The following is a 12,100-nucleotide window of genomic DNA, read 5'->3' as shown; positions in this document are numbered from 1 at the left end:
TTTTGTTCAGTTAAATGAAAGAGATTTAACCCCTTCCCCCCACCCCCCCATTTTCCCCAAGCTTAAAGCAGAAGCAATTTAAAAGAACTCAAATCAACTTCTGTATTTTGGTACAGTAGAATACCGTTCTAAGTTGCTCTAAGAAATTTGTTATTAAGGGTCTTCCTTGAAATCTTGTGACATTTGTTATCTTTGGATCATTGAGCTATTAGATTTTATCAGAAAGTTGAATTTTCTGGCCTCCTTGATCATTTTCAGTGTAAAGTGGAATCTATTGCTGAACCTCCATGTGGATTCCACGACTGTACATTTACCGCTGGCATTTTAGTGTACTAACTTCCCAATATGTAACCTTAGACTTACTGTATACTCCATTAGGTTTGCTCATCATGTCTGGACATTTCTAAACTGGAAGGTCTAAAAAGAGATTTGGACTGTCCAGGGCCCAAAAGCCCTCTCTTTTCAATTGGATATGTATTTTCTATCCACATACTGTACTGTCAGGCCACTTTTCTTGTTGAGACTTGTAGCATAGCTATAGTTATAGCAGCTATAGTAGTTTATAGCTATAGTTATCACAGCTTGGACTTTGCAATTAACACTCAAATTTTCTGTGATTCATTATAATTGTCCAGAAGCAATTCAATGAACCAACTCCCAATCTCTACAGAATAATAGTGATTTATTTACTTACTTCCTCCTTGTTTATCACAGCTGCCTCCCATCAGCTTTGTCAACAGGTGTACTTGCAATAATTGCAGTCTCTCAATCTCAGTTTCATGGACTGACCACACCTGATTCTTATCAAGCTCTGGAATCGCTTCTCTCTATACAGTAGCAGTGACACCTCAGCTGAACCTTCCAGTCAGAAATATAGATTCCCTCACACAGCCATCTGACAAAGAATCTATTACACTGTGCCTCAAGGGAGATTTAAAACCATCATTGGAGGCACAATATAATTCAATTATAATAATGATTAATTAAAAGTGCTTTATATTGGCCAACATCCCCAACAGAAAATAATTATCTCTGCATGAATTAAGTTATGGGTGGCATAGTGGTACAGGTGTTAACATTGCAGCCTCACAGTGCTGAAGCCCTGGGTTCAGTTCCTGGGGTGCTATCTAAAGGGGTGTAAATGCTCTCCCCATGGTCATGTGGGTTTCCTCCGCGTGTGCTGCTTTCCTCCCATAGTAGCCAGACTATGTGCTCTACGATGGACTGGTGTCCTTGTTTCTTGGCAGGATAGGCTCTGGCTCCCCTAAAGCCCTGTATCGGATGAAGCAGTTAGAAAATGGATTGATAGATTCCAGTTATTCAGATATCCTTTTCACCATCCATTTGTTTTAAAAAACACTTACTGTACAGTTCAGAGCTTGATTTAAGAAAAGATGCTACCTCTAATATTGGTCTAACACATGCTACAATATTATTTTCTCCAGTCATAGAGTACATCCAATTTGGTGAATAAGAATAGATATAAATAAATCAAATTAATAATGTGTGTGATTTCTGGCAATTTATTAATACCACATTTAAAATGTTTTAGTTGGTGAAGGATTCTATTGTGCTTTACATATAGGTCCAGTAGTGAAACTTTTGCTGGGTGAGATATGGCAGTTATGCAGCTCCATGAAGTTGGTTTCCCTACAAATAGAACAGTGCCAACAATAAAACCCACCTTTTGTGCTCTTTTTGTGCTGGTTTGTGCTTTTGTAAGTAGTGTTTGCGCTGCTTTCATTCCTGATATATATCACCTTTTTATATAGAGATATAGCATCATGTGACCCCCAGAATGTTGAATGTTGATAATGGGTGATAGTTTGTGTATCTGGTAGTGTTTGCTGTAGCCGTCATATAGAGGGACAGTTTGCCTTAAAAAGCTCCCAGCAGTGCTAGCAAAGGGGTAGAGAATTTTCAAAGGCAACATATGGATACTTACAAGGAATGGTTCTTAGTGCGTGTCACTGGTGCATTACTGAAAACAATGATGGACTTGGTTAACGCACCAATTATGATTTAGGATATAGGATGATCTAGTGCAAAGGATGCTGCATCAGGTTACAAACAATGCTGAAAGTAAGCCAATGGGTTTACTTTTGTCAGTAATAAAACAGTGTCAATGTCAGTGGCTTTCATAGCAAATCTCAATAACAATAGCCCCTTGACATCATCACTGTCTGAAAGTTTAGTTCTTGTGCTGAATTGCCCATTTGAATTTCCAGGAAACAGGTTAAAAAAAACTGGCCCCTGCAGTTTTGTAAGGCACATGTTCTGTCAAAACCAGCTGGCAAAATTTGTGGGAATCAGTAACATGAATAAAAAGGTAAAACTGAAAATTAAAACTTGACTCAGTAAGGGAAAAAACTACATATAATGAATTTAGTCTTGAGTACAGTATCTGAAATCTCTGTAGTCCTGCAGGTGCAATTATTTAATGTTTGAGTGTTTGGCACACAATTACTCAAGTTAATGTGCTGTGCTTTATGCCATTAATATGGATTATAAATACAAATTACCTCTTGTTAGATTAGTTGTTACAGAAAATTTGATGTAGGGGACTCATTAAATATAAGGAGACACATGGTGTAACTAGGCTTATTGCTAAGATCACCCTACTTGCCAAATGCAAATCTCAATGTCTTTCCATTGGAGTGGAACAGTGAAAAAAACAGAAGTAGGACTCCTTCAAGTGAAACATCTCAAATTCCTGACTGGTGTCTGAGTCTTGTAATTGAATGTGGGTTTTAGCAAATTGCACAATATTGAGTAAATAGCACTTTAACAGGCAAAATGTTACTGTGGTGTAATGGTTACCATTGTTGACTCACAGCGTTGGGGCTCTGGGTTGCAGACCTCGAGTAGCCCTGCCAGTGCAATTATTTATTGTTTGAGTGTTTGGCAGTGTACTGTACATATATAAAAGCCTAGACCAAACCTTTTGGTTTGAGCAGGAGCAGGAGCTGTTTTAACGAGCTGTCACATTTATTGGTGTATGGTCTTGGAAGGGGATGTTTAAAAAATAGCACCTGTTGCTATTTAACACTGATTCTGGTGTAATCATTCATAGCCGTTCAGGGACGCCAAATATGTAACCATATTCGGCCCAGGGACGCCAAATATGTAACGTTGCCATAGCCAAAATGTAAATGTAGTGGCTCTCTGAAGGCACCAGTTCTGTAGGGTTTGGGCATTTACTGAGACAATTATTTATTGTAGCAGTAAATCACAAAGTTGATTCTTTTGATGGCTTTAGAGTCCAACCATGCGACATAACTCAAACAACGCACACACACAGGTACTAATACACGAGGATACATTTATTAATACATAGAATATGCATGTAAACCTAACAGATCTTATCGAGAGGGTTATCAGAATACAAAAGGTATATATTCAGTCAGTTACAAAGTGTTACACATATCAAGAGGACATACGTTCAGTACAGTATATCATTCATTAAGACCGTTTCGTAAATGAACTTGGTTATAACTTCTACATTAGATACTCAAAACAAATACATAACTCTTAGGAATTAAATTGATATCAACTGGTTGGGATAACAATTGAATTCTCGAACTGTAATCCATTGAAGTTGAATACTCATCCAATCTCTGGGGATTCAGATCTCCTGCAGGCACAAAGAAACAGTTGCAGGCTTGTTGCTGTCCAATCCGCACTCTCTGGCTAGGTGCCAGGCTGTGCTGTGCGGTTTGCGACGGTGCGCTGCTGATGCTCACTGACCGGCTAGTTAGTGTTGGCTTTAACTAGCACAGTTTGCGCACAGGAGAAAAGATGACTGTGGATCCCAGCAAGTCAGGAAGATGACCGGTTCGTTCCTGATGAAGAGCTAGTTCTGAATAGTGATTCAGCTGTCCACAGTTCCGACCTGTTCACGAGGCCTGCTGCTGGTGCTAACCTCGGGTGGATCCTCTGGTTACTCTCTGGCAACCTCCGCTCTAGACTCTTAGAACAAAGGAAAGTTCTGGCACTCGGACACACTGGCCGTTTCGTGGTTGTCCGGGCTGAGTCTCAGGATGGTCAGGAGGCGTGCTGCGAGAATGTCCTGCCCTTGGGAGCCTTCTGCTCCTGGGCCGTCCTGCCCTGGAATTCTCCTTTGAATTCCCTTTAGAAAAGTCCACAGAATTCTCCTGAATCCCTTCCTTCTGAATCTTACTTCTGAATCTTACTGAATCTTTCAGGCTCTCTGTGTTGCCTGTTTTTACCTGGAGGAACTTCAGCTCGTTCATTGGCTGAAAGTTCCATGGGCATCAGAGTCCCACGTGGGTTACTCGGCCCTACCAGTCCCGGATTGGTTGATCAAGGTGAGATATGAGTCACTTACTCCTGACACTTAGGAATGCAGTCCAGATGTCCATCTGGCACTCCCTAGACAGATAGGTGCCAATGGATGACCATTGATCATGATAGCCAGGCTTAGCTAAGTGCACCCCCCTTTGGGAGCTGTCCTTATCAAACCTTAAATCAGCCTGCATGAATAGTGTCTCTGTGGCTGCACCACAGAGATGAACAGAGAAATGGGGCCTCATTTGGGAAAGCTCAGAAACACTTAATTCTGCCTTATTAATAAGCCTCGCCGCTACACTGGCATTTTCAATTGGTATTGGCTAAGTTATGCTGAAAGAAAAGCACATACATTTGACATTGCCTTACAACCATTGGCTTCAAAAATGACGGCTCTTTCTCGGCCCTGAGAGATTTGAGACTAGTATATGTATACAGTATTTTTGTCCCTGAAAAGCGGCAGCACAGAAGTGACGTAGCGACAGAAATTAAGTCAGACTTCACGCTGAATGTGATCTGATGCAGGGGGGAAATGTCAGTTATTCACTTTTACGCAATGAAAAGTCTTGAAAAGAGCACACAAGGGGCATACAGCAAGCAAACAGAAAGTGGGAGAAATGATGGGGCGATGAGGTCCTGTCTTCGTCTCCACGCGCTCTTTAACGAAGGATGACATGGCGCGCGCAGCAGACAGCTGTCAGGAGCCAGGCTGGCCAGAACAGAGCCCGAGGGAGAAGATAGCAGATGCCACCTGCCCGCTCAGTCCCCTGCTGGGCCAGGCTGTTAATTTACGATCTGATGTCTTTATTGTGGAGATGGCAACCGTTTTAATTATCTAAGAGGGTAATCAGGCATGGCAGCAACTTCTCTAGCCCACATTTTGTGCTCACTGTGGAGCGGTTCAGCCTGGAGCTCTCCTGAAAAGATATTGCCATTGGTCACTGTATGAACTATTGGAGATCACAAATTTTATCAGGACACTGAACCACTCTTACGTCCAGAACTGTGAGGCCTAGACTAAAAGTCAAATCCAGATCACCCCAGGTTCTTTAATGACAAATCTTTCTGAACAAGCAGCTCCCCAGTGATATACTTGCTTGATAAGATCTGTATAATAGCGCAATGGAAATGAATCAAACATAAAAATAAACAGCATAACTACAGATATTAGTTACTACAACAGTGGATATATTGTATATGTATAGATAATGGATATTTGTACAACTACTTGGCCACACATATCAAACAGATTCTTGCAGATGTAGTACTGTATATACAGTACTACACTCTTTCACTCTTTTTAGCAAAGGGGTGGAGAATTTTCAAAGGCAACATATGGATACTTATGAGGAATGAATCTTGGTGCACATGTCTCTGGTGCATTGCTGAAAACAATAATTTGTATGATATGCCAGGAATGTGAAATTTTCCCTATGGTTCAATGTTTAAGTGGACCAATTTTCACAACGTAATTTTTTAATAGCCCAACTTACTTTAATTACAGCCTCTGTATACAAAGCTGAGGATGTTTGTTGCCTGTATAGAAAAAAAAAATACATACTGTAATAAATACTGTTGTGAAACTATACTGGTCAATGGAAGTGGTAGTTAGGATGTACAAAGCTATTTGGTTACACCAATGCAGGATGACAGTATAAAGTTTTCGTGTCCTGGTTTTTGGTCAGACCAGAATGATTTAAATGGTGGTAAATTTAGTTTATTATAGAAAAATCAACAAACATATATACAATCATACAAATATATTTTTATTCAATAATATCCAATATTACATCGCATTGATTTGTGTAACATTATTTAGAAATAAATACAGATCAGAGATCAAATGCAGTCAGGGGAAGGAGTTTGGGTTTAATCATTACCTTGGACTGGTTTCTCTTGTTTTCTGTAATGTCAGTGCATGCACGCATCTCAAGATCATATAGATTTTTTTGTTCATTCTTTTATTCCTCTGAAAAAAATGTTCTATGTTCATAGGATAGTCATTAAGTCAATATGACAAATCTGTCAGCCTCTGTGTGGTTTTGCAGAACGATCTGCATTCAAGTCAAAACAGAGAACATCCTTTACACACACGCGTTCGGAGAGCTCCTGTCCCTTAGTTTGTGCCTCCAATAGGAGACTGGTATACTGTTTGGAAGACCTCAGAGTTTGGAAGACTTGATAGCAGTAACCTGGATTGATGAGTGCAGCATAGTAGATTCTGACTGTGGGAGTTAGTAGGGGCTGGCTGGCTGGAAGTTCTGGGGTTGTGGAATCCAGAGAAAAACTGAACCCCGATTATTCCTGTTTGCTGGTAATCATGACATCCTCACTGCAGTCAAAGCCATTCTGGTGATTAAGGTACAAAGAGGCGATTGCAGATAGTTCCTGTTCATGCTCAAAATCAAAACAAACAAACAAACCACCCAATATCAGTTACAGTACTTTCAACCGAATGATCCTCAAAATCTTTTGTGTATATTAGGGACCGCATGCCTGTCTAGTCTGGTCAGTCCCAGGTGCCTGCTATTTAAAACTGATCAGCCCCTGTGCATACAAACAATCTTGTTATTGATTTAAAATGTGTGCACCTCTGCAACTGTAGGAAAAGATCAAATTATATTTATATAGAAGATACAATATATAGATTATCTCATCACTCAGGTAATTGAGTATATGTGAGCTCAGACTTACATCCAAGTTCGTCCTACAGAAGTTTTCTCATCCCATAAACAATAATTGAATGCTGAACTTTCAAGGCATGACTTGCAGGTCTTCTTCACTGTGTCCTACAATCCTACAAAGTATCCACTGGGGAAAAATAGCACTAGTATTAGAACCCAAATGAAATGATTTTGAATTCAACTCATTTCTCCATTAATTGCCACCACATTGAATTGATTTTCGTGGCCTACGATCTTTGCTTGAACCTCAGAATGTCTTACTGCACTGCCAAACCGATACAGCCTTAAAAGCTGAAAGTAGCACTTTTCTCGAAGCTTTTACTGCTCAACAAGACATCCAAAATCACTCAACAGCTGTTCCAAACATTTTAAAGCAGGCTTTCACTTGGTAGAAATAATGGGTAGGTAAAGGCCATCTGAGTTTTCTGTGTCTCTCATCCATCTCGCAACCCCTTCTGGCACAGTGTCACCTGAACGAGCATGAGAGGCCTTTAAAAACATATTCAAGACCCTCATACTGAAGTACAGGCAGGGAGGTTTGTTTCGTTGAAGAACATAGGTTCTGTGCTATTTCTACATAAACATACAGCTTCAAGGCCTCCTCTGTTGCTCATTGTAATTGAGCTATTGTTAAATACATACTGTAAACAAAAAATGAACTTATTTAAATTATTGCTAGCCTTGCTCGTGTTTAGTTTTTTTTAGAAGCACAGAAGATTACCAAAACAAAACAAATATCCTGCTATTTCCTCCAGCAATGACAATATTTAATTGCATTCCTAGTTTTGGGAGGTGGGGATGTCTCTCTGTGGGGAGGGGAGTTCATGTATTTATACTTTTTGTAAGTAAGATACAAAATAACTTTTTTCTGCATTACATGGTTTCTAAATTTGCCTCTAAAATCCTAAAATTACCTCAAATAACTTAAATAGTTATATCAGGAAGGGAAAACTTTTATTGTGGATGTCAGATACATTATGTTATATTAGTAAAAACAATACAAAGTGAGTGCTGACATTTTCATATATATATAGTGAAAATCTTAATGCATTGCTGGCACATGATAAGCTTTGAACAGGGTGCAAACATAATCTAAATTGTTTGGTGCTGTGATATTTTAGGTCCCACTTGTTTATCTGGAACTATGGACATGTCAGGTTAAACCAGTAACATATACAGTAGCTGGAGGAAATTAAACAGTATGGACTGTAACTGCTGTGATTTCCCTTTTCATTCCTTCCTGGCATCTAAAATATTATAACTGCCTTAAGCCTTCAGCAGAAGTTGACTGCAGTTATATTATATTGTCAGCATCACTTTTCAGAACCTAGAGTTATTATTTAATAGTAAGCCAGATACTGTATGTACATGTATGTGGATTTCCATTATCTAAATATGTACTGTATGTTAATCTATATAAGACCATACCCAGACCTTATAAGCAGCATTTATTGAAACTACTGTATTTCAATGGAGTTTTGTCATTAGTAACACTTATATAAAACAGTCAAATTAGCTATTGGTGTAATCATGCTTTCTTTGTAGACATTGCAGAAAATACAGATTCCCAAGGACTGTGTTGTGTAAGAGTAATCTTTCTTTGGTGTTTTATGGACATATTCTATATCTAAACGATATGGGTGTATATATATAATCAGTTCATTTAACAGAATCTCTTTAAGTCTCCAGGTCAAATTCAGTTCTTTAAATTACTGAGTTGCCCAAAATTATTATTTTTTCTTATTTTAAAATATATCAAATAGGAACCTGGGGTGCTCTCAATGTGAATTCTCTATGTAATTAACCTATGCACTGGGAGGCTAACTTGCTTCTGGGAACATTGGCCCTGACGTGAGTGTGTGTTTGTGTCTGTGTGTGTCCTTCCTTTTTATTGGATAAACCGCTTAGAAAATGGATGGATGTTCTTCTGCATTCTGCAACACACTTGAAATCAAAAAGTACTCCCGAGAAAAAGTTAAGGGGTTTGATGCACCTTGTCACTGGCATATTAAAATAATGAGGCTAAAGTCCATTTGGGCAGATTGGGCACTCAGAGGTTCAAATATGAATCACCCACATATAGTATGGACCTAATAGAAATTCCCGAAATGCAATTTTTTCTCATCATTCATTTGGAAAGTATGAAAAAAGATCAAATGGTAGTCAAAACTCTGCAACAGAAGGGAAGAATATGGATAATTATCTGACCAAGCCTTCACCAGCTACAGAGGTTAATTTCCGGGGAAAATTCACCGGTGACGGATGTGAGCCCAGTTATCTTGGGGCCAGTGCTCAAAGTGCACCACAGTCAATCTTCTTCACATGACTTCTAGAGCACACAATAAACCACCTGCAGCTCCACCATGACATTCATCAGAACACTGCAAACCCATCTAACACTTCAAAACATCTGCACTTTAGCTGAACGCTAACAATCAAGAGACAGTCTCATAAACAGTGGTGTGGATGTCCTGGGGCATGGTTTGACTTGAGAGGTGGCAGAGAAGTCTACACTTTGACTATGGACAGACACCCTCCTGGGACTTTGTGCATACCTAAGAAAATTAAAATACTGCTACTGTAAGAGAGAAAATCTGGGATTTAAGAGGATCACATTACACTAGTAAAACTAGCAAAACTTCAAGCTCTTATTTTTACAAGGATTTTTAGAACTTGAAACAGTAATGGTGAATGTAACTCTAAACATGATTGTCTACTTAAAACTGTTACTGTAGGTCAGTGAGGCCTTTGAGCAATTTCTAATGTGATGGGAATCCAGATGTTTCTGCATGTGCCATAATGTTGGTTTTCTGCATCCTATCATTCTGACATGTATCTGATTCAAGATCTATAGCCTCAATCTTTATAAAATTGGTTAATAGATTTCCTGCTATAATAATCAAAGTGTATGGTACACACGAAATTATAACACAGTTCCTTCTAGAGGTCAAACACAAAACTCATCCTATGGAAATGTGTGCCTTCAACAATAAAAAGTTCAATTTACATTTTTTCTACTGTATAATTATTATTGTTGAAGCATAATTTTCAGTGTTTCTAGAACGTCATGCGCAGTTGAAGCTTCTTGTTTTTCCTTCTTGAAATAAGAACTGGCATTACATTTTCAACCTTTATTAGCACTATCTAAAGAAATGGCAGGGCCTTTTCAAGGCTGTCACAACCCGTCCCAATGCTTCTTATCTGAGTGTCCATGCGACCCTGCAGTGTGCGACTCCTCAGGTGTCCTCCACGCATTTTTACTGAAACAAGAAACAAAATGTAACAGGCTGAGTGAAGCCTGCCAGCTTTGAAACCACTACACTAACTCAACCCTTGAACAAGCTGATCTTCAATGCTGTTTAGAGTTACAGTTACCAAGCAGAGCTCTGGAAGTCCTGAAAAAGTAAACCAAGAAAGAACTAATAATTGACTTTTGCTTTTGTTATTCCAAAGCACCTGAATGCGTCACAATGCCCGTAAGGCCACTTTACATCTAAAATATACACATTCCCTTTGGACATATAAAGGTATAACGGATTACCTCATTTACTGTGTGTCGCCTGACACACAGATAGCCATTAATTCAAAACAGACTCTTCAACTAAATTTACAAGAAAAGGATACAGAGGTGAAGCCATTACTGTCAGCAGTGCTGGAAAAAAAATCTTTTCATCTGAAGTTCCAATTTACTAAGCACCAAAGGGAATGTTCCAAGCTTTCCACAAACAGGACACATTCCTATTGTTCAGTCTTCTGTGTTGTGCCTGTTTAATATTCAATGGCTTCAATACCTGACTAATGGCTTTAACTGGTACTTTGGCCTGGAAGGAATCAAATATGCACTCAAGCAACAAGCTACCACATTTTTTTCACAAAACACAAAAAGAACCCACTGTTACACATTCATATACAGTATATATGCTGCCCTTATAATGATAGCCCTTGAGTTTCATTCCCTTAACTCACTTTGCTTTGATGAAGAGGACCCCTTGATGGAGTCTTGAAAGGACATGAAGAGGAAAAGCAGATAGATTTCTAATTTTACTCAACTAGGACACACCTGAGTACAAAGGTGTGGTGGAGTCCATGCATGTGAGGGAGACGTGGTCATGATCAGATCAGTCCAGACTTTAGACCCAGATGCAAACTGAAACATTAAGAAGATTGGTACAAAATTCCTAAGATGGCACAGAAATTGCTAATGAAAGAGATGTAGTCATCCTGCTGTCTAACCAGCTACTCTTCCTAACAAAAGCTTTGGGCTCCTTTGTTAATATAAAGTATTTTCCTAGGATTATCCTTCAATATATGATATGTCTGTAACATGAAAAATGATAGAAACAGATTGACAAAACTAGGCAAAATAATCCAAGACTTATTTTAAATTCAGTATAAATGCAAAGAGCCTCCACATGCATTATGGACAGTATGTATTTCATGACATGCCACTTTCACCTCTTGCACTTTATGTGTTACTTTAGTTTTCACAGTTTCAAGACTTCCACATTCACAGTGTAATTGCAGAATGAAAAATAAAACTAAGTTCCAATTCCCACATTTCCTTTCTGCAGGACATCTAGTATTGTAGAGTACATGAACTATCTCTGGTCGGTTTTATCTTCAATAGTCAGATCCTGCCAGATCACACTGGGCCAAGCCTATGGCAAGTCATTAGAAATTTGGAGTTCAAAGTTAATCTTGCTTGGTAGCTGAGATGTTCCTGATGAAAGTGATTCTGAAAGCATTAAAGAAGAACATACAGTGCAATGTAACCAAAAACGAAACATATATTTTAACTCCAAATCTGAGACTCTAAACATGAGGTAAGCTAACATTTTGCTTTCTTGAACAAAGAATCTCACCTCAACCAGGAGTAGTTAGCAGTATTCTTGAAGTTGCTTATATAGTCTTCTTACAGTAGCCAGCTCATTCCAGTAATACAATTAAGATAGATAAAAGCTGAAGTGGGATATATTGGAGAGTTCTAACCTTTGATAAAAACACGTACTAAGCTTACAAAAATAATTAACAGAACATCAATTTTGGAACAGGAGTGGCCTCTCTGTTCTGTGTTACTCTCACGTTTGTTGGATTTTGTTAGACATTTC

At 38.8% G+C, this 12,100-nt stretch overlaps 1 long non-coding RNA gene across 1 annotated transcript; it reads right to left on the bottom strand.

The window, feature by feature from the left end:
- Positions 1 to 6,053: 6,053 nt before the first annotated feature.
- Positions 6,054 to 12,053, bottom strand: LOC148672637 (uncharacterized). Its single transcript, XR_015935831.1, has 2 exons — positions 7,003 to 12,053; positions 6,054 to 6,657 (listed from the first exon to the last, which is right to left on the bottom strand). It is a non-coding gene; the product is annotated as an uncharacterized LOC148672637 (long non-coding RNA).
- Between the last annotated feature and the right edge of the window lie 47 nt (positions 12,054 to 12,100).

The sequence above is a fragment of the Lepisosteus platostomus genome, chromosome 4 (assembly GCF_059453375.1).
Source record: "Lepisosteus platostomus isolate fLepPlt1 chromosome 4, fLepPlt1.hap1, whole genome shotgun sequence".
Lineage (NCBI taxonomy): Eukaryota > Metazoa > Chordata > Actinopteri > Semionotiformes > Lepisosteidae > Lepisosteus > Lepisosteus platostomus.
This window is presented reverse-complemented; position numbering and strand designations above follow the sequence as displayed.